Below are 22838 nucleotides of genomic sequence, written 5' to 3' on the forward strand. Positions count from 1 at the left end.
CTAATTAAAGTGTAGGCTACATTATTTATTTTTGTCTTAAATTGAAGATGAGTCTGCAGTTCATAAAACCTAAAATGGCTCACACTTGCAATATCAAGGAGTCTTGTTCTATTTTGCTTTTTGCTTTACTATTCTGCGGTATTTCAGATAATATTAAACATTACAAAATGATTTCTTAAGTACACAATTATGCTTGAACACCCATATAGCAATTCTGCTACCAAACTACTTGTAACAAAGCTTCTTCACGAGAAAATCCTAAGTCTCTTCATGGCAAAAACCAAGTGTACGTTTGTCTCATGGCTACAGAAATCCATAATAGAATCTTTACTGTGATTAATCAAATTGGGTTACATGCTGGTGCCATTTACAATTTACTGAAGACTTTTTCAAACAAAATGAATTTCTTGTCTGACCTTTTATCAAGAAAGTGAGTCTTTTATTTTTCTCTCAGGGAGACAACTATGATGTTAGTCCAGTGTTGTTCACTTTTCAACCAGTTGAAGATGCTCTACTTACTTTTCTGTCATACAAGCAGACAGACCCAGGGAAAAAGATAAACAGATTTTTCTTCCACCCAACACACACTTGTACGTCTCGTGGAATTGCTCCTCACACTGATTGCTTTCTCATTTAATAACCTTTTTAATCAGGTTAGTGGAGTTGCCATGGGCACCAGGATGGGACCCAGCTATGCCAATATTTTTGTCAGCTGGGTAGAAGAATGCTTCTTTGCTTCCAACACCGACTTTGTCCCTGACCTCTACAGGCCAATTACTGTGTCCCTCAAAAATACAGTTATTATATCTTCCACTACTCTTCCGTTTCTAGACATAAACCTATTCATTAACCACCTATGACTCTCCATTTCTGTCTATTACAAACCCACAGATTCACACAGCTATCTCCTGTACAGCTCATTTCACTCCAAACACACTCAAAATGCACTTTTTTCCATCAACAAAGGATACCCCACCCATTTTATTAACAGGGCCCTCCCCCAAGCCAAAAACAGCCCTAGGATCATCAACTCAATCAGCACCATTTGGCCTCACAACCGCATTCCATTTTCCCATCTTACAGGGTGATCCCTCCATCGGTACCCTTTTCTCTGACCTCCCCATCATCTCATATTGCTGACCACCTATTCTGCGTAGTCTTCTAGTTCACAGCTCCCTTGACCGGCCCCAGCAATCATCCACAACAGGCACTTTCCCCTGCAACAGAACTGAGCTATGCTGAGCTGAGCTGAATCACCTACAAATATAACACTCATTCAAGGCCCCTCAAGACAATTCCAGATCACTCAGATGACATCTTGTACTTCCAGCAACCTTATTTACTGCGTCTGTTGCAGAAAATGACCAGCTATCTATTGAACATTGGGGAAAAAGGAAGGAGACTGGGACACCGCTTCAGAGAACATGTTAGGCCTGTGAGGATCATAGATTTCTCCACGCTAAAACTGTTTCTCATTTCACCGGTAACAGCCATTATCACAATGATTTCCACATCTGTGTTCTCACTCCTATTGTAGAAATACATCCAAAACCAAAATTATGCTGAAACTAGGGTCACACCTTCCCCATTCTCTCAACAACAGACTCGTTTCCTTCTTATCTTCTCTATTCATTTACAGGTTTCAACTTCACACCTGTCTTCACCACTCGACTTCACACCATCTACAGTAAGTGCCCAGTCTGCTCCCCCCCTGCTCCTTTACAATCTCCTACTGTATATCAGCTGCTTACTTCCCTCTCCTTCTCAGAATGCTCCACAGCTGAAACGTTGTGTTTCTTTTCTTCTCTTTTCAGCTTGGAATAAGCTTATACTTGTTCCTTTGCAGCCTACTCATGCTGATGCAGCTACCTACTGTACTTGAACTACATTGCCTGCTATTTTTTATTCTACTATCTTGCAATATAGATGCAATAATATTGTTCCATACAAACTAGCATTTACTTTAACACCAGAAGAACATCATCACACTCCCCTTTGTGCAAAATAATTCATCTACTGGAGCACAGGTACTGTCTTTTGTATACATGAAGTAGTACACCATGTTGGTGAGCATTCCTGGGTTAAGAGTCATTTTCGCCATTTCTATAAGAAGTAGAAATGACACAGCTTTCCAATTGTATGTTATGCTTAATGTGAAAGTGCAGAAAAATGTACTGTAAATAGATTTTGCCTACTCTTAAAACAATGAGCAAAATACATTTATGAAGAACACACCTGAAGAAGGCTCCACGGCCGAAACGTTGTGTTCTCTTTCTTCTTTTTTTCAGCATGGAATAAACCTATTACTTGTTCCTTTGCAGCCTACGCATGCTGACGCAGCTACCCACCTAAAATACATTTATGATGACTTGGCAGTAAGACATATTCTTTACAGTACATACTGTTGTCTTAATGTTGCTGTTATTGTTGGTAATAATAGAAACCAATGTATAACGGGTTGTGTGCCATCTTGGAATTGTTTTTCTTTTTGTTTGGCATTCCTCTATCTCTTTACATTCATATCTGTGCAAACACAGAAATACAGTTCCTTCTCCCTTCAAATGACACTTTTCCTGTATTTTGATGTGTAATCCCAAATTCAAATTCATTGTATTTGATGTAAGAATAGTCTTAAGCTTTTGAGGGTTTGTGCTTACAGCTGCAATGATTGAACAACAATAACAGTATTGTTCACAAAAAAAATATCACGTTTTAACGCAATGGTTTTTAGTATAAATACAAAAAGTATCTTGTTTAAATGCAATACTATGTTGTTTAAGCACAAATCAATCTAATGTGCACTGGTATGATTTTTCATGTGCTGCGATAAACGTGCATTTCTTAGAAACTTCAATTCTCTTTTAAAATTGGAAGCAATGTTGTGAGCAATGAAATTGCATTGGGGAATGCAAAAGATTTACCGGCTCAATCAACTTTCATTGATCAAAAATGATTCCTCACCATTTGGAAAGAATCTGAGGTCTGAATTACATTCATATTTTGTAAGTACTGTATACTTAGGACACAGCTTTAAAACTTTGCTGTCATCTAGGTGTGAGTACAAGATGTTGTCCAAGTGTAAATTATATTTTTCCAGCATAAAATATTGAATAGTTCAGGTGAGTAGCTGTGTCAGCATGCCTAGGCTACAAAGGAACAAGTGATAGGTTTATTCCCATGCTGAAAAGAGAAGAAAGGAAACAACATTTTGGCTGTGGAGCCTTCTTCGGGTGTTCTTCTTCATCTCCTTCTTCACACCCGATGAAGGCTCTATAACTGAAAAGTTGTGTTTTCTTTCTTCTCTGTTCAGCATGGAAAAAACCTATTACTTGTTCCTTTAAACTACTGAATAAACCACCATGTACTGTAAGACTGTTAAAAATAATAAAATAATTATTAAAATATAAATAATTATAAAAATATAAAATATAAAAATAATAAAAACTGCATTGTTTTTGGTCACTTGCGACCAGAATCCAAAATATATACTGTCAAAAAATAAATAAAGAAATGCGTTTCTATATTGTACCCAGGCTCTGATGTCACTTAAACTTTTATTATGCAGTAATAGCATAATAATAATTCGTATTTTCCAATACAAATTGGGAACTGAACCACAGCTTCTGTTATGACTACATGACAGTACTACATAAAATGTACAGTATACTGTACATTTTCCAGTCTAATAGGCTCTGGCTTTTACTTTGGACAAAATTTAAGTTGTTAAGTATACATTTATTTTCTTTTTTCTGCAAATGGAAAGCACATGACTTTTTCCAACTTATTAACTCTGCCTTATACAGAACTGGACTACACATTTTGCAGCTCGTCACAGCTTTTATTCTTTATTCAATATTTGTTTACTGTAAACTTGTAAATACAGCAATTACACTGTAGCACGTGAGGCTGTGATGGCAGGCTTTCTGGGTTCAGGTAGTTTTAGGGGCCTTTAGCCAGCATTGCCCCCCTCTCTCTGTGGAGGAAGAAAGAACATAAAAAATGAGAACCCTCACCACACATGAAACTGGTCTGTAAAATGATTTCACTACCGATGACTGCTGTCACCACTGGTTTTGGTGACATTTAAGGAGTTTAAATACAACTTTACTGACAACTTAAAGTGACAATACACGTCACACTCCTTCGCTGGAAAAAGGCAAAAGAATTGGACCTGTGGCTGTAAAAATGGGACCAAGAAAAAACAGAAAATACTATACACCAGTAAAAATAAAACAGGATATCTAAACCCATTTTCACATGTACACCTGTATTTTACATGAAAATGTAAATGTCATGCTGTGACAACTTTAGAAGCAGGCAGGAGAGGGATCTGCCTCAGACAAATCAGCAATGAGCTGTGTTTGACAGTTTCTTTTCATATCTCTGGGTAAAGAGGATGCATTTGTTCTTTCATTTAGAAGGTCATTAAATCAAGACATTTTATTCACTTCCAAAGATATATGCCACTACACCAATGACATTTAGAAGATTATTTGGACAGGCACAATAAAACATTTAAACGGCCAAGCACAACAGATTTACAACTGAAATCTCATTACACCAGCCTAACACTGTACTTTGAGCACTCAAACAAGGTGGCACTTTACACAGCAGGCAGTTCCAGGAGCAGATCAGTCCAAGCCTTTCCCTTCTATTTAGAAGGTCTATGCAAACCTTCACTGGAAAGGGGGTCTTCTCCAGTGAAACGATCTCTAATGGTAACAACACGATACAGAACCATTTTTGAGTGACATTTGAGACACTTCCATAAGCACAAATGCACCATTGAAAGCACCTACAAACACCCCACAAAGTGTATGTGTGTGGGGGGCACTAATATTTGTGTATTCTGGCTAAAATCAATTAGAACAAGCACATACAGTACAGTACACCCCACAAGAGAGAGGTAATACAGTTCACAAGGCAAAATACACACTCGGACACCTCCTAGACCTAACATTTATTTGACAATTTTGTCAAAGCCATGTCAGTTAATTCACATCTCCAAATACCATTGTTTTAGCACAAACAGGTATCACAAAGATCTCAAGAGACTCAACCAATAAGTGCTCTTACTCAGAGCGAAGCTTGTCTGAATCACAGAAAACATCGCAGGTCTGAGCTTGGGCCTTGTCACTAGTCAACTGTAACCTGGTTTTCCAAGAGCCAGGACGCAATGGGCTGAGCATCACCAGGTTAAGGCTAGTCTGGCTGGACCCTTAGTTAAATAAAAAATGACTCCTGTGACTTGCAGTGGTGTATGAAGAGACAAACCATTCCTTCAACTGGCACTAATTGTTTCAGGAAAACAAAATAGAAATAGACACCAAAAAATCAAATCCTGGTACTCTATGTACAGTACGGAAGCCAATTCTGAAAACTTGAGTCTTAACATGTTGGCAATTCCAAACTGGATGAGTGCATAAATCAAATAATTTGGAATTCCAAAATGTTAACGGTGTACTACTCGTTAGCTGACTTAGTTAGTGGCCAAGACAGTTTGTGACACTCTAATAGTAATAATAATTGCTGCTATCATCTGCATGTATAACAGAACTAAAGCATCTTTAACAACCAGACAGAAGAGGACATTAGCACAAGCATCAGCCTTTGACAACGCACCTCCATACTTCAGTTTAAAGATTTCAGAAATCAGACCTGTGAAACAAAAATCTCAAAACTCAGTTCTTCAAGCGAATTTGTTTGTTTCAATGTGCAGAGCACCCTACATTTCAAATCTACATTTTGTATCAAGGAATCAGTTGGCAAAAGAATTTAAAAAGTCTGCTATCTGGTTACTTAAGTAGATTTAAAAACACCCTTAATGTAACAGCATACTGTCTAAAAACACTGCAGCAGGCACTCACCAGGTTCTTATATAACTGGCTTCTTCTTCTATTCTTTACTAAATTCCAGCTAAATGAAACATCATTTGGAATCAAGCAGGCCTGAAACAATTTTGGAAGTTTAAGATTTAAAAATAGGATTTTAAAATAGGATAGAAGGAATAGGAAAATAGGATGCCACTCAGTTTATTGAAGAATTACTTTCAGGAATTCTGCTTTTTGTGGGGACATTTTCTCAAACATTTAATAATACAAACATTTTATACACAGTAAACAGTTACAAATAAAGGAGAGTCATTCAGCATCCATCTATCCCATTAAGTAACATTTGGTAAACTTGACAGATAAGCAAAAATGTTTAATACTACACCAACTGTTGTAATTGAGCCCTTTAAGCTCAATTACAACATTAATATTAATATTAATATCTACTGATTTAGTAGTACAATGTACCAGGCTTTTATTGTTGGCAAGATCTCTTCTACTTGGCTCCCACATGGCACTGTTTCTTTGTAGCCGATTCATTAGTTTCCTAAGGTAGACTAACAGATATTTATTGTTAGCATAATTTAAATTAGAAATAGCAAAAATATATCAAAACTATAAAACACTGAGTTCCTGTGCATAGGCTTGCTATTGCTTACTACTTTTTTCTGGATAAATATTATTTTTGTGAATTCCCAGAGTTACGAAGGAAAATGCCCATACAGTTCCTTTAGATGATGAATGTGTTATGAGTTCTGGAGCCATAATTTGCATGCAGAGCTGCCTTACGTCCAAAACAAATTCTCAGTAGCATATCAGGTTTTGACACCATCAACAGTCTTTCACTTTCCTCCCCCTCCATTTTCACAGCTGCCTTTAGCTTTGAGAAAGAAACATTCTTCTTAATTAGACAAATAGGCAACAAGCCAAAGAACGGTGTCTATGACAATAGCTGTTTAAAGAAACAAATTAAATGTAAAAAATTGTAATGCCTGCTACAGGCCGTCAGAAGACATGGCCCCTGATACACCTAGAAGATACTGTACATAGTAGAAAGATGAAAATAATCTCTTTCTGGTCAAGAATTCTATACCAAAGAAAGAAAATTACATGGTTTAACAGGTCAGGTCATGGTCATATCTTCAATCATGGAAGTGTAAAGTTTGCATAAAGCTAGCTAATATTATTACCAAGAAAAAGTTAATTAAAAATGCATTAAATGTTTTTAACAGCCATGTTTCTAATATTTCCAATGAAATAGTCTACTTCATTTGCACAGGGGGTTTAAGAAGATTTAAAATGTTTCATCCAGAAACTCTGGATAAAGACAAACTTCATTGTTAGCAGTTAGTAATTAAAGAACTTGGTCTCCAAGGAAGGCTGAGTTATGGAAATACAACAATCTAGTTGAAAAGAAAATTGACCCTTCACTGCCAGATTCAAGAAATCTTGCAGCACAACAACCCGGGAGAGAGATTTAAAAAAACAGTAATCTGCTCCCAGGACCTGAAGAAAGATTTGTTTGATGAAACGGTGGAGTTTTTGACCTCTGATCTGTTTCATGGTGCCTTTCAAATGCACGTATTTGCATATGGAACTTTAGGGAGTAACATAAGGAGAAAAAGGAAAATGAGTATGTCATCACCACTCATTATTTGTAGAAAGAACAAAAACAGAACTGCATGTTCAGCAAGAGCCTTTTATAATCTAACCACAGAGCATGTCATTTATCACAAATCTCACACTGTTTTTTTGCCAACTGCACTACTTTTAGTTTTGCAATACTCTAATGTAAAGTATTGTACTAAAAAAATCACACTTCACACTTCCAGAAATGTCTTATTAGACAGCTTCAAATAAACAAAAGTAAAATAAATACGTAATTGTAGTCAGTCACAAACGCAACACAGATTCAATATTCTGTAATAACTCACAGGTACCTCTAACTTACAGGTAAATTAAAATAAAAGTGAATGTAAAATCACTTTACAAGACATTGGGCCACCACATATAGACATTATGACCTACTGTATATAATATGTTTCATGGCATATTGCAGAGTTCAGTACAGAAATACAGTTCTAATGCTAATATTCAGTACTAGTAAATCTAATACTCAATTAGAAGAGTAAAAATAATACAAGAAACGCCTTTATATCTAAATAAAGAGATAAGTTTGTATTTTGATTTTATACCACACCAAGACAATGGCAAGAGCCACTTTAAACAATGAACTACCCTACTAGTAATTACTGATTACTGAGGTGAAGTACAGTATTCTAGAACTTTGTATGGTAGATTTATGTTCATATTTGCTTGATGTTTTCTACAAGAGAGATTTCTTATTTACTTTGCCACCAGAACTATGGAAGGCTATTAGTTTTCTGGAAAACAATTTGATAGCAGGGTGGCAGCACACTATATTTCACTAGTTTTAAGAGCTCCAGTACCTTGAAAAAGTATTCAGAACCTTACTATGCTGTAAAATGTACAAAATGAAGCATACACAATTATTATACTTAGTTTTTTATTCAAAACTTGAATACTTACACTAGACATTTATCAAATATAACTTACGGTCACTTAACAAAACTAAAGAGAAAAAACATAAATATTGTATTAGTTCAGGTGGGTAGCTGCGTCAGCATGCGTAGGCTGCAAAGGAACAAGTAATAGGTTTATTCCATGCTGAAAAAAAGAAGAAAGAAAACACAACGTTTCGGCCGTGGAGCTTTCTTCAGGTGTGAGAGAGACAGGGCAGTAGGCAAAGGTAAAGTGACTTTACCTTTGCCTACTGCCCTGTCTCTCTCACACCTGAAGAAGGCTCCACAGCCGAAACGTTGTGTTCTCTTTCTTCTTTTTTTCAGCATGGAATAAACCTATTACTTGTTCCTTTGCAGCCTACGCATGCTGACGCAGCTACCCACCTGAACTACTATAAATATTGTATGTCAATTGTACAGTATAAGCATTCAGATTCATGAACTCAACATTTGACGGAAGCACCTTTGGCAGGATTTACAGTACTGTACATCTGCGGGTTTTTTAGGAAAAGTCTCTATCAACTGCAAACTGGCTAAGCACAATCGCTGCCCATTCATCTTGGGTGATTTCCTTAAGTTCTCTCATGTTGTTTGGGGATCGCTTATGGACAGAAAATTTCAAGTCTTTCCACAGCTTCTCAATAGGATACAAGTCAGGACTTCAACTGGGTCACTCAAGGATATTCACTTTATTATTCTCAAGTCTCTCCAGCATAGCTTTGGATCATTATCCCGCTGAAAGGTCATTTTTATAGCATCTATGTTTCCACCAGTCTTGATAACATTCTCGCTTCCTGCTGATGAGAAGTAGAACCATAACACAATGTTGCAGAGTGGGGGCTAATTGAATGATGCAGATGTAACATTTTGAATATGACCACAAATTTCAGATTGTGTCTTGATTGATCACAAAAGCACATGTCTGCAGTAAATGCTTTGTTGCAAACCTCACCTGCGATGGGATTTCCACTCTGCCATAAAAGGCCAGCTTTGATGACTTGTGGTTGAAACAGGTGTTTTTATTCTGAAATCATGTGAAACACACAGACGTCAGTCAAATAACTGTGGCTTGCTAAGGTAGTTTTTTGTACTTATATTATTTATGGTTTGTACATTTATGCAGTCTTGACTTTCCCTATTCATTATATAATTAATAAAGTTGTATATTATTGATCATAGCTTTGAAGGTCATGAGTGCAAGCTTTAAAGCCAATAAAAATGTGACAGCTATGCAAGAGCCTGAATACCTTTGTAAAAGACTCTAAACATCTAACCAGCCTAAAGCTTCCAAGGGTTGTTTCTGAGACAAGACAGCAAGAAGCAAGATAAATTTGGAAAGGCAAAAATACTTAGTCTACTGTAGGTTTACAAACAGTTGGAATTTGGCAGCGAATTAACCAGGTAAATTGGACAGGTTCCAGCAAAGAGATTTAATCTCAATTTCTTCGAATGCATTTTCTTCTGCATGTTATTTGAACCACACCTCATAATGGATGATAGTTACATCATTTCATAAATCAAAACACAATGCATGACAGCTGTACAGTATAAGCCAAAAATAAACTTCTCGCTAAATTACCTTCTATCACATATGGCAATTCTGAATCCCTTCTCATAACACAATCTAATTAGCACATAGGATTATTACGGTGATTAGACTCCATGCACAAATGTCAAGATTTATCATCATAACACTTGAAGAAGAAAGTAATGTTCAAGCTAGCACAAAAAATACTGTATATACAGTTCACATGTACTATTTAGCAGTTCCCAACATTCAACTTAGACCAATGTTTTATTCACCCAGTGGTATTCAAGAAATCCCCAGACTACGCTTTTACACAATATGACAGAATTGTAAGGGAGTGTTGTCATCTGTGGAAGAGATGTGCATATTTTTGTTCTGTTGAAACAATCTTGTCCCCTTTTTAACAAAATTCTGGCACCAACTGATGGCTCACTCCTTAGTGAGTGGGTTTATAGTAAAAAACAGAACTTGGTGGCTTGATAAAAAGCAAAACTGACACCCATTAGAAGGTTGTGGCTGTGGAACTAACAAACAAACCAACAAGCCAAAGAAGAGGAGAGAAGACCTTTAACAGATCTCCATCTGTATTAGCTGGATTGTATTTTTGGCATTTGTCTAACTTTGGCTTACTTGTACATAAAAGCCCCGACAACACTGATTCCTCTTATCAAGTACATTTGGTTTACCTAAGTACTTTTTCAAGAGATAAATAGATAAATCAATTCGATCTATATCTAGATACTGCATAATACATTATTATTAAGCTTTTTTCCTGTTCCTTTGCTTGTATTATTGTAGTGTATATACTGTATCACACTTGTAAACAGCCTTGTCAAAAACAGTTCTCAATGACAGCAACAGAGGCAGAATGCTCCAGTCTCTAGACTGTTAGAAGTTCCCAAACCTTTCTTTTAATGGTTGCCCTTATAAGACAAGCACCCATTATTATATTATGATAACAATAACTCACTTTAAAAAATTAAAAACAGTATTGCAAGCTCAAAATTTTGCTTACTTAAAGTTATTCCATTTCAGAGAGTAAAGCTAATTACTGCTTCTCCAGCTGGCTTCACTGATTTTATTCATCTCACTTTCATGTGCATCTCGCTTTTCAGGGATTCTCCTTTGTGAAATCTTTCAGTGGTCACCGGCTATCAGGTTTGGAACCATTTCTCTGTGGCTTTGCAGGCTACACTGATGAGGATACAGTATGCCTATTCTTGATTAATCTGTCATTGTCATAACCACAAGGGGTTCTGTGATAAGAGAACAGCTACTGTATCCAGATGTGGGGAGGATTACATTAGATTTTAAATGTTTATAGGTATGGGCCTTCTAGTAGGTACTGTATGTGGCTCAACTAGTTTGCTCAATGTTCATCCAGAGTACAAACTGGACCACACAGGAGCATCTTCTGTGTAGTGGCACCAGGCAGTTAGGTTTCCTTCCGTCTTCAAAAGACAAGCAGGTTAGGTTTGATGGCTTTTCTAAATTGTTTTAGTTTTGGGTCCCTGGTCGCCCCTAGGTGCCCAACGACTGTATGTAATACAGTGGTATAGCAAGAAGAAGGAGAAGGAGCAGCAAGAGCTTTAATACAGATTGTGCTGTAAGTGTGAAAAAGAGACTGTCAGCACCACGTGCACAGCTTGGAGGAAGCAAGCACATTGGCTTTATTCCCTTGAGAGAGAAGGGAAGAGAGGCAAGGAAATAAAAATACTTGGGATTCCTCAACTTAAAAACAGAAAAAAAGGTTGTGAATTTATATCTCCTGAAGAAATGCTTAAATGCACACCAAGAGAGTAAGCAAGCTATTATTTAGAAACTGTGCAAAGCTGTCATGCACACTGCGTGCAAATTAAGCACCTGCAACACACATCACGATGGCAGAGGAATTCTGAGCAAGGCCCTTAACCCCAACTGCTCCAGGGGTGTTGTACAATGGTTGACCCTGCGTTCTGACCCCAGGCTTCGCTCTCCCTGTCTGTGTGTCTCATGGAGAGCAAGCTGGGGTATGCGAAAAAGACAAATTGTTCAGGGCTAATAAAGTGATCTGATCTTATCTTATTATTCAGGAATCCCCAAAAATAAAGTTCAACACTTAATGCATATCCATGAGATTTGAGCTTACTGTCCTTTTCTAACCTTCTAGTTCATATGAAAGGCTTGGGCTAACTCTAACACATTAGATGAGGTTTAAGAACAATGTTGAAATGAACAAGATACTGTACAGTCAGAGTATTTCAGTATTTAGAGCAAGTAAAGGATGTTACTTTGAATGCTGACCTCAAGAGAAAAGTACAATTTATTTGTCTCTAATCCTTATTACAATGGTCAGCACGGGTTCCCCACGTCTCTATAGTGTATTCAACCAGACTTTCCATGGGACAACTCTACTGGAGTAACATGTTTGGCACTCATTCAGGTTGTGCAGATGGGACATTTGGAGTGGTGCCTGTATTGGCTGCTTAACTTGGGGTCCACCTAACAAATGGATTTATCATCCTTTCGATTTCCTCTTTCTTTAAAGTAAGCAGATTTCTGAATAATTTACAATTTTAAGAACTAATGCAATAAAAAATATATTTTGGGGGCAACAGAGTGGCCCAGGCATCAGCATTGCTGCCTCACAGCGCTGGGGCCCTGGATTCAATTCCTGGAGTGCTATCTGTGTGGAGCTTGTATGTTTTCCTCTCATTTGTGTGGGTTTCCTTCAGGTGCACTGGTTTTTCCTGCAGTCCAAAACATACTGGTAAGTTAACTGGCCCTGGTGTGAGTGTGTGAGTCTTTGTGACAAAAGCCCAAATTCACTGGCCCTGAGCCATCAATGCTGAAGACCTGATAGCAAAGAATCTTTATAGTCTCTTCGTGAACTTTCCAGACTTGGAAGAACAGTACAGCAAGGATGCCATGTCAGCTGATTAATCCATCTCACACTCAAAAGCAATAGCAATGCATTCATCTGAAAGGTCGGTTTCTCTGTTAAAATGGAATTTTGTTTCCATGACATTTGGGAGCCCAAGTAACAAGTGGCTTTAAAGGAGATTACATGTTCATTTTGTCTCCATGGAACAGTTTTCTTTTTCCTCCAATTTACTACTGTGGCAGGCTGTTTCTTTACAAAAGTACCTGAACACATTAGAACTGTAATTTTAATTAGCAACAGGTTAAATTTTGTCTTAGCCTGGAAATCATTCTCTGCTACTTGCTGTACGTGGAATATATCCAATAGAAAACTGTGGAATAAGCCTTTTTACTGGTCCAAAAATTAGTGGCAAATGGCTGTCCTCTACCATCGAAGTGTTTTTGTAGAAGTAATACGAAATCAAGTAACTGACAGATTCCCATGACATGCAAACCTTCAATTGTTGTCTCTTTTAATTCAGTCTTTAACAGTCTTTGGCAAATGAATAGAAAGAAGCAAAATTCAGGTTTGGGGGACATGAAGGATTGGGCTTATGTGAGCTATCAACCTTTCGCTTTCTGACACTGATAAGCACCTGGAAATGTCACAGACTTCTGCAACACTTATCCTTCATTCAGAAGTACTTCTCTTTTTTTCCCCCACTCTCAATATGTTCAGAAGATTACTACAGTACATTAGGAACGGGCAATTTTTTAAATACATTTTTGACAGTGGGGCATTACAGTGGCACAATGCTAAGCACTACTGTCTCGTTGCTCTGGGGCCCTGCGTTCAGTTTCTGGGGTGCTGAGTGAAGTTTGTATATTCTGTTCAGGGTGTATTTTACCTTTGCACCCATTGCTTGCCAGGATAAGCACCAGCTCTCCTGAAACCACGTATTGGATAAAGTGGTTAGAAAATGGATGGATGGATTTTCTCTACTCCTTCAGCCTCATCATACCTAAGATACTATAATAAAATAAATATATAGAAGATTTTTGAACACATTTCCAAATTAATCACATTTTTAAAATACAGTTGTCTATGAAAATGTATAGCGTAACATTTCTGTTATTTACTTCACAATCTCCCCAAATACACTCACTCTTTTGTGAATATTTCAAATGGATTTTTAGTCAGGCATACTGCCGCAGAAACATTTTTGTTCAAAATGTGGTTCTTCCATTGATTGCAACCTTAAATTTTTACAAAAACCATAATGCACTTTTTTAAGTGCTACTTTTCATGCATGGAAAAGCACTTACAGCACACTATGAAGTCCTGTAGATCCTGCCAAAGGCTTTGGATCTCCAGTTGTTAAGAGACACCTTTTGCAGAACACGAAGGTTGCTCCTACAACGAATGATAGCTTCTAGCAATGATGTTCCTTCTGCGCTTCACTATTATTTTATTTCGTCAGATTAAAGAGACAACTGTCCAACAACTTTGAAAGGTTTTAATTTATTGAAAGTCAGTCTAACCCAAAAAACATCTCAAAAAGACTGAATTGGGGGGTTACTGTTCCATATAGCTTTTCCTCTCCAGACAGGTTTCAAATGAACACTACAGATTACAGCATTTCCCATAGACATATTGTGCATATTGATACGGTGGTGAGTTCTAGGTTTGAGAAATGGTCATTTCCAGTCCTGTGATGAACTGGCAGTAGCAGATGGGGATTCAGAATTAAGGTATCAATGGAACCAATTTTTTCTTCAGTTATCACCCTACTTGCAAAGTGACAGCTTTCCTCATCCTTAGCTACCACATCCAGTTGAGGAATGATCCTTAAAACAGACTTCCCTAACATGCAACACTGCATTTTCCTACCAGTGACCATCTGGTGTTGTTTCAATACATCTTTAACCATTGGCCCATTTGTTTTTTTGGAAAGAGGCCAACTTGTCTCAGGTGAATCATATTACTGCCAAAATCTCCAGAAACTGGTGCACCCCAGAAGATGCACATCAATAATGAGCATGTACATACTGTATTTTTATGATGCAATATGAAAAGCATTTCAGCATGAATGATCACTGCACCTCTTAGTGCTTAACATTAGGCCACAAGCAAAGTTACATACTGTATGAAAAGAAGCCATTTGGTCAGCTAATTTGGTTGCTAGTACAGTAGCTACTTGGTACAAGGATCTTATTCAGCTGCTTATATCTTACTGTACAGTACATACTTACAATCCTCTGTTTTTACTATGTGTATATTACTAACACTTGCATACATTAAATATCAGCCAGCCAGGTGTTTGTTCAGTTGTGATTTTTCTTTCATTTTGCTTCGTATCCAATAAGCAATCCAAAGGTATTACCCTGAAATCCTGCTGCCTGCAATTTAAGAATTAGTCTTTAATCTTTAATGAGAAGTTTTACCAAAATGCCTCTGAAAATGTGAATACTCCATAATGTACAATCCATTACTGTTCATGATGTCCATTATTGCTATTGTTTGTTCAAAGCACTGCAATTAAACAAGACCTGACTTTTCTAAATCCAAGCTATGTCCCCAATATCCTACTGCCATGTAGGTGATCCTCTAGTTCTAATTATCATATCCATTGTATGTAATGAATGAATAAGGCTTGTTGGTTTAAAATTTGGGTGGTCATCCTTTTGTCATCCTTTTTAATGGATGGGTGCTACATTAGCAGATTTCCAACCAAAGGGTACTGCCTCTCTCGCGTGACCATTAAAGATGTTTTGTTAACTGTCTATGAATGACATCTCCTAAGTAAATGTAAATTAAATATTTAATCAATCTGGATATACTAACTTTTTCTTTGAACATTTCTTTGACAGATAGCACGCAGGTCTGCAATTGAACCCAGGGCCATAGTGCTGCAAGGTAGCAATGCTTACCACTGCACCACCAAGTGAGCCAAGCAAAAATCTAGCCTACATGAACTTTGTCTCCCAAGTTTAAAAAAATACACATGATAGATGGGTGAAGTTAATGATGATACTGGAACTGGCACCATTATCAAGACAATGACTAAATACAAATGAATCCATTGCAAATATTCCACCTCTCTGTCACACTTTAATGTTTAAAACTGAAAGGCCAAATGCAACAGACCTGATTATTAAGCTTCCAAAACTTCTATTCTACTGAGGTGAGAATATACAGGTAACATGTCAAAAGTGACAAGTGTGCCAAGAAATTTAAAGCAAGTCTTCAGCAAACACCGTTTGAAACAAACTGAAAAAAGAAGACTCTGGACAATGGTATAACATTAAGAGCTTAGAGTACAAGGACAGGTGAGATAGGTGTAAAATTGCATAATCCATGTATAAACATCTATAATCCATTTTTCCCCACATTTATACAATGCATTCCTTTATTCTGCTTTAGCATGGTTTCTTGTGTGCACCATGTTTTACCACATCTCAGTATCTTACCATGCATTTAATCACTCCATGTCCCTGTTCTTTAATCCAATCTGTGGTACTTTTAGCTGAATAGTCTATAATAACATTTTTAAATGTAAGAGGCATTTCTGTTAATATCAGAAACATTACAATCCATCTGTATTACTATATCTGAAGATGGGAAAACTCCTCAAATCCTTAATCGCAGACTGTGCAAAGCACTAGCAGAAAGAACACAAATCAGGCATTATTAACAGTCTTCTTTGTAAAAGAACCTTCCATCAAAAAAGTGATATTTTCCAAAAATTCCTTTTACAGACACAAATCACAATGTAAAATTGATTGGTAAACCTGGTCTTACGTGGATAACAATGGAATGCAAGCACAGAGAAAATTATGACCTTAAACAGAGGTGAAAGACCTTTTACTGTTAAGATTCCTATTCTACAGTATTTCCAGACTCCTGTAAACAAACTTTCTAGTTACCGCACTCAGGGAGAATGCACACGATGCAGTCAGAGTACACAAACATAGGTCCCTTCTCTCCTGGTCTGATGAACTGACCCACTGAATAAACAAGTGCTGCATGCAGTCACCACTGGATAGGTGAACACGTTAAGCATTCCCTTTGCTTCACCCTACAAACAAAGAATGACACTTACCCACCATGTGATATTGCAGCTCAGGTTCCACAGTGATTTTTTTTTTTATGGCATTCTGCCTTATTCAAACCCCTCCGTGTGCTAGGACTGTACGAACAATCACAGTGTAAAGTAGTAAGCGGAGCTGAAGTCCCCACCCCCCTCCTCATCCCTCCCCCAGCATCTTACAGTCGTGTATCACAAAGGTATCAGCGCAGAGCAGGGTGATCGCGTGTGTTTGCGTGCAAGTGGGGGAGTACTCCAGTCCTGTCCTGAGCGGTATTCCCCACCCCCCACTCCCCCCCCCTTACTCCAGGGCCAGCAGACTAATTAATGCCGGAATCATCTCACATCACAACCATCGCCAAATCTGGGATCTTCATGAAAAATTCAGCAGTGCAGGAAACTGTACCCCCATCCCCCTCCATTATCACCTCCACCTCTTTGTCTACCGAAAGCAGCATTTGGTTTACCTCTCTTGCACTTTGTAGCAGTTACTGCTCAAATAGCAACTTGAGAGGTTCAATCTCAAGACCAGCTTTTACTGGCCTTCCCCTCTTTCTACATTTTTTCTCCACCCCCCTTAGCTCTCTCCGTCAAACAGCAAGATTTCCTCCTTTCCCCAACACTGAATAATGATGCCACAGTTCCATTTTTCCCTTGTATGTCTGTCTCTGTCCTCTTCCTTCTCTCCTTGTGCTGCTTGCCTTAATTCAGGCATTCAGTGCACTGCTGTACCATAACAGTATTTGTATCTTTTTTTATAAGATCTCACTTCTGTGGAAATGAATAGTTTTTTTGCTAAAGAATTCCAGTTGCAGGCAACCCTGATCAATTTATGTTTTGCAAAAGAAAACATCAATTGCAACTGCAACAGAAAACACCTCAATCTTACACAAAAAGCACACAGAACGAAGAATATCATTTTTGGAAATTAGATGTCCACTTTGAGTTTTGTTTTTCAATAACCATGAGCATTTCTAACCACTATTTAAGCCATTTTGCACTTAAATGAAAAATAATGATCAATGGCAGTATATCAACTGCTTTATTCTTTGGCATATCATCCATCCACTTGGTGAAAACCCATGCAAACAAGGAAAGAAAATACAAACCAAGTGCAGATAGCACACCAGGTCTGGAACTCATTAAAATTGCATATAAAAAAGAGATATACCACTTTATAACACAAGAAGAACTTTCAAATCTATACAAAGTAGGTGTATATAAAGAGAAAGACACACATGACTACAAAAACCAATAAGCTGCTTTCAAAATAAATATTTTTACAGACTGAAAGCACATTAAGGGTTTTCTTATGATTATCACAGGGAAACGAAAGGTATGTAAGTAAGGGAAACTAAATCTAGCTTTATAGCTGCACTTAGGGCATGAGTGCCAAAGCTTTATCGTCTACAGTACATTAACTGCGTGATTGGTGACTATGTTGGTTTACTGTGTATGCCCCATAGCCCAGTTTCATAAAAAAATCTCCTGACTAGAGAGTCAGCTATTCTTTAATTAGAGGAGGTTTTGTGCTTTCTCCCTCAGGTACAGTACCTGCTCTGACCAAAACTGAACAAGGAATAGCAGAGCTGGTCACAGATGGCCAGTAAAAACACCTCCCTGCAAGAAACAAGTGTGGGTGCCCTGTTTTTTTTTTGCTCTTCACATACAGTTCCATAAGCTATGGTATGGGGAGGGGGGTCTCTTCCATCTTTTCTTGCACACTGTCATTTCCCACTATGAGGATTTTTAACCCAACAAATTAAATAATTAGGCCTAAATCTGCAGGGAATGTGGGGGTAGGGAGACACTGAGCCAATAGAAGCAGCATTATTAAGATCCCACAGTTTTTGGTGCATGGGATTTCTTTATTCTCTTTTCTCCCCTCTCCTTTTTATTTTAATGAACTTTCAAAGTCTGACAGGTTTGTGTGCTTTGTTGAACCATGACAGAAATGTCCTATTTCACACATCACATTTCCCTCATAGCTTTGAAGAGAAAATGTTTACAGGGAGCTCCGTTAAAAAAGTGAGAAGTATAAGCTCTCTCCACTATGTTATGTATTGAAATAAAACAGCTGGAGCAGAATTAAAAATTACTGGACCACTGCACAAAATGCTCCTCTGGCTTTTGTTTTATACACTGCTCAGCAAAAAGGCACAAATCGGTGTCACTGCAAATATCTGGCTTGCCTGATAGCTACTTTACTGAGTGCACCTTTCCATCACAAACAAGGAAAAAGTATGAAATTGAGAAAGGTGTCATATTTGTCAAGTTCCCTAATTCAAATGCATTTAATCGATTGCAATTCACACAACAAGCACTTTGTACAAACCGTCAGATAAATTCTCCAGTGTACAGTATTATAACTATACAGGAGCATACAAAATGTTAGTGTCGACAATTGTAATCATGAAATGTAGAAGCAATGTAAAGCCTCCTGTAAAATACTTTTTTCTCTGAAAATAACTGAATGAACAACCTGTATAAAACACTACTTGCAGCATATATGTAAACTACTGTAACAAAACGGAATCGGGAAACTTGCCAAAACTTCCATCAAAGATATTCACCATACTATTTCACAGAACATAGGAAAAGCATCCCTTGGTTTTATTTTTTTTCAGGTTCAGATCATTGCAGAACTGACACTGAACGGGAGCTTATTTCCATTCTGTTTCTTTTTTAACGATTTTAATGCTAAAGCACATTTCAACTTATTTTCCATTAACAATGGTTTAAAATGTATACAGCTAGTAACAACAGCATGATCAGGAGGTTCAGATCCTAAAATAGCCCATGATTGGGTGAAGTGGACCAATTTGACAGTTTTTCCCTGTTCTTCAGGCACAGCTGCTTTAAAGAAACCTTGCAAACACACTGGCCTTTCATGGCCAGGACTGGACAGCCCTGATATACTGCATTTGTGCAAGCACAGTATTCGATGGCTTGCTTTCATTCATTTTTCAGCCTTCAGTTGTACAGTTGTGGTATTTTACATCTATTGAATGAAAACGTTAATTAATTTGCTTATCAACAGTAGGTTGTACCTAATAACTGCATACACTATTTGTTTAGAAATGACGGTAGTACTTAATATGCAAAGAACTTACAAACACAGAGTATCGCTATGATTGTTCAGTAATAGAAATTGGTCAGGCACTGTTATATTAGGCTTTTACCCCTGCTCTTCAGTTTCAGAACAAAAATATTACCATTTCTGACTGTATTTGACATTTTAATGATAAGACAGAAATTTAATTCCTGGGAGATTTAATCAAACTAGCCATGATGAACAAATTACACTTCTTTGTAATATTCTTATTTTCCTGGACCTCCTCTATTCTGCTATGGGGAGATAACATACCAAATGCCTGATTGCAGTACTATCACTATCTTCCACACAGAGATATGCTGTTAACATTTCATTTCTAATTTGTTCTGTCTGATAAGAACACAAGTCCACACATGATTTAAAGCACAAGGTCAAAGGGCCACTACATACAGTACATACTGTACAGTAGTAATAACAATTGTACTTTTTATTTATAAGTACTTCAGAAAATTCAGTTCTGTACATATTACATGCTTAATACACCAAACAGAACTGAAAAGATAAAAACAGGATATTTAATATACAATAGTAATAAAATCAAAGGTAAAACTAAACAGTATTTTAAACACTTTAATAAAAGGAAACTGTAGTCCCAATTTCTCAAACCAGTTATTAAATCGTGGTAACAGAATAAATTGACAGTATCACAACATTTTACACATTTTAAATTAAGTACAAATTTATAAACTTTGTTAAATTACTATATGGTTGCCATGTCACTGCCAGACAAGAAACTAGAACCGAGAGTTTATGTAAATTGTGATGTAAAAGTGGCTTTTCCTGCTGTAAGCAAATTACTCCTAACAAAGTAAATCCTTCTTTGTGTTTTTGAACTTGCATATATATTTTAAACAATGCATCACTCTCAAGCATTTGGCTTTTCAGTACATAGCGGTTGCATATGAAACAGAGGACTTTCTCAAATCAGCAGAAAGTCAAACTGTTTCCTTTTCTAAGGGATACTCAGCTAGCCAAGAGATGGGTAATAAACATGGGCACTGATGTTGATCCCATTGACAAGTTTCTCAACAAGATTCAGTGTGTTATACGAATCGAATACGTACAGGTGGTGCGACAGATATTTCACTCCAGAAAGGTTCAAACATGATCCGCATGCGGTGTTAACAAATAGTATTTATCAGCAAAACCATCTGGAAGTCGACATGCTGAATTCCATTCAATTGCACTCATTCCGATCAGCTATTCAGGCAATGACATGGCCTATGGCACAGCAAGTCCTCCAAATATGTAAGTCCTGCTAGAATGTTTCTTTTAGGTACGATTTACCATAAAATAATCACCCATGTAAATGAAATATACCTTTTGCAAAACTTGAAAATAAATGAGGGTATTTTAGCTGTTTGGCAGGTTGCTCCTTTTTTGCAATACTTTAGTATTTAAAAAACATGACAGGTGTTCATGAAGACATCTAAAATTAATATAATAGCAAAATTTGCTTGGTCTAAACCATATTTACAATGTAATAGGGCTGCTTTCACATCACTGGAAGTTTTGTTGCCTCGTTCTGAATCGCAGAAAATTACAGCAATAAGTTGCTACGCATACATTGAGACTCCATCTCTTTTGCAGTGCAAATTGGAGGTTATACATGTTACCACATACTTGGTAGTTTCATTGTGGTCTGAAATGAACTCATAATTGCTGATTCATTACCATCTCAAAATACAAAAATAATATTGCACATCCCCTTTAAAACAACCAGTCTAAAGCAAGTGTTTAAAAAGCTGAATGCCACAGAGTCTCTAACAGATTTGAATGTTGAGTTGCACAGTCATGGAGATGCACAGGAAAAGACTCTGTTGTGTGGAGAAAGATGGCCTGAATCAGCAGATCTCAGACCAAATGTTGGACTATACTCATGCTGTAAACCTTTAGGCTAACCTAGACCTAGACCATTCAGTGCCTTATGCATGACCAGGAGAATCAGCTATAAATGTGACAGGGAGACAGCACAATTTACAGAAGTTTTATTGTTTTTTAAGTTATATTGTATGCAGGCTAGTTTTAGTTAACATTTTAACTGCAGAATTCTGGACAAATTAAAGCCTGGTACTTAAGAAGGTAAGCAAGGAGTTACAGTAGTGTAATGTTGATTAAATAAAGATACTGTACGTTGCAACAGAGCATGAAAAAAGCCCAGTGATATGAAGATCTGAGGATTCAAAGTTTGGCAATTAAATTACAGACCTGATTAAAAAGCACAAGGATATTGGCAAACAAAAATGTAAAAATGTATTTAATGTCCAAAGCTCCTTACTGAAAAGTATTACTGTATTACTCCAAAGGCTAGATTCCGCAGATCAATTATTTTTAGCAATACAATTACTATTTGAGGCTTATAGTATGCCTCTGTTTGCACTCTCTTTTCAGAAACGCAGCTGTGTCTTAAGTTTTAAATTGTACTGCACTTCCTAGGTCCTAAACTAGGTAACTGAATTAAATTATTGATAATTATTTTAACCTGAAAAATAATGAGTTATTAAATTGCAGACAAGAAAAAATAATGCCAAATATTTGTGCTTGTAATTGTTAGCCATCGATTCAGACCTCCAAAGGCCTTGTTCTTTTAATGAGATGGACCCTCTAATAATTTCAAATTATCCATCAAACCAGAGCCTATTAACACTTGGCTCTTAATTAATCAGAAAACAGCAGTCTTCATAAAAGGAGGACTGTTATCTGGCAGAACCAGCTGAAGAAGCCAGGCAGACTTAATAGAATGCCCCTAGACTAGTTATGTAAGGCTGTAAAAAAAATGGAAATTCATTCTGGACTGCTGTGAGGGAGCGCACCAGAAAGAAAACGATGCTGACATGGTGACACAGATGATTGGCTTTCTCCATTTAGTTTTTTTTTTTGCTACAATTCCTT

The 22838-nt window shown here is 37.2% G+C and overlaps 1 protein-coding gene across 6 annotated transcripts in view; it reads right to left on the reverse strand.

The window, feature by feature from the left end:
- The window catches only part of LOC107076750 (microtubule-associated tumor suppressor candidate 2-like), a 206970-nt gene that overhangs the window by 169006 nt on the left and 15126 nt on the right, over nucleotides 1-22838 (reverse strand). Inside the window, exon 1 of one of the 6 annotated variants that reach the window (XM_069190184.1) lies at nucleotides 16847-16940. The exons of the other annotated variants lie outside the window; for them this stretch is intronic. The gene's annotated coding sequence lies outside the window, so the exon portion shown is untranslated. Of the gene's footprint in view, nucleotides 1-16846; nucleotides 16941-22838 lie in introns of those variants that run through there. 6 annotated transcript variants of the gene reach the window in all.

The sequence above is a fragment of the Lepisosteus oculatus genome, chromosome 5 (genome assembly GCF_040954835.1).
Source record: "Lepisosteus oculatus isolate fLepOcu1 chromosome 5, fLepOcu1.hap2, whole genome shotgun sequence".
Classification (NCBI taxonomy): Eukaryota; Metazoa; Chordata; class Actinopteri; order Semionotiformes; family Lepisosteidae; genus Lepisosteus; species Lepisosteus oculatus.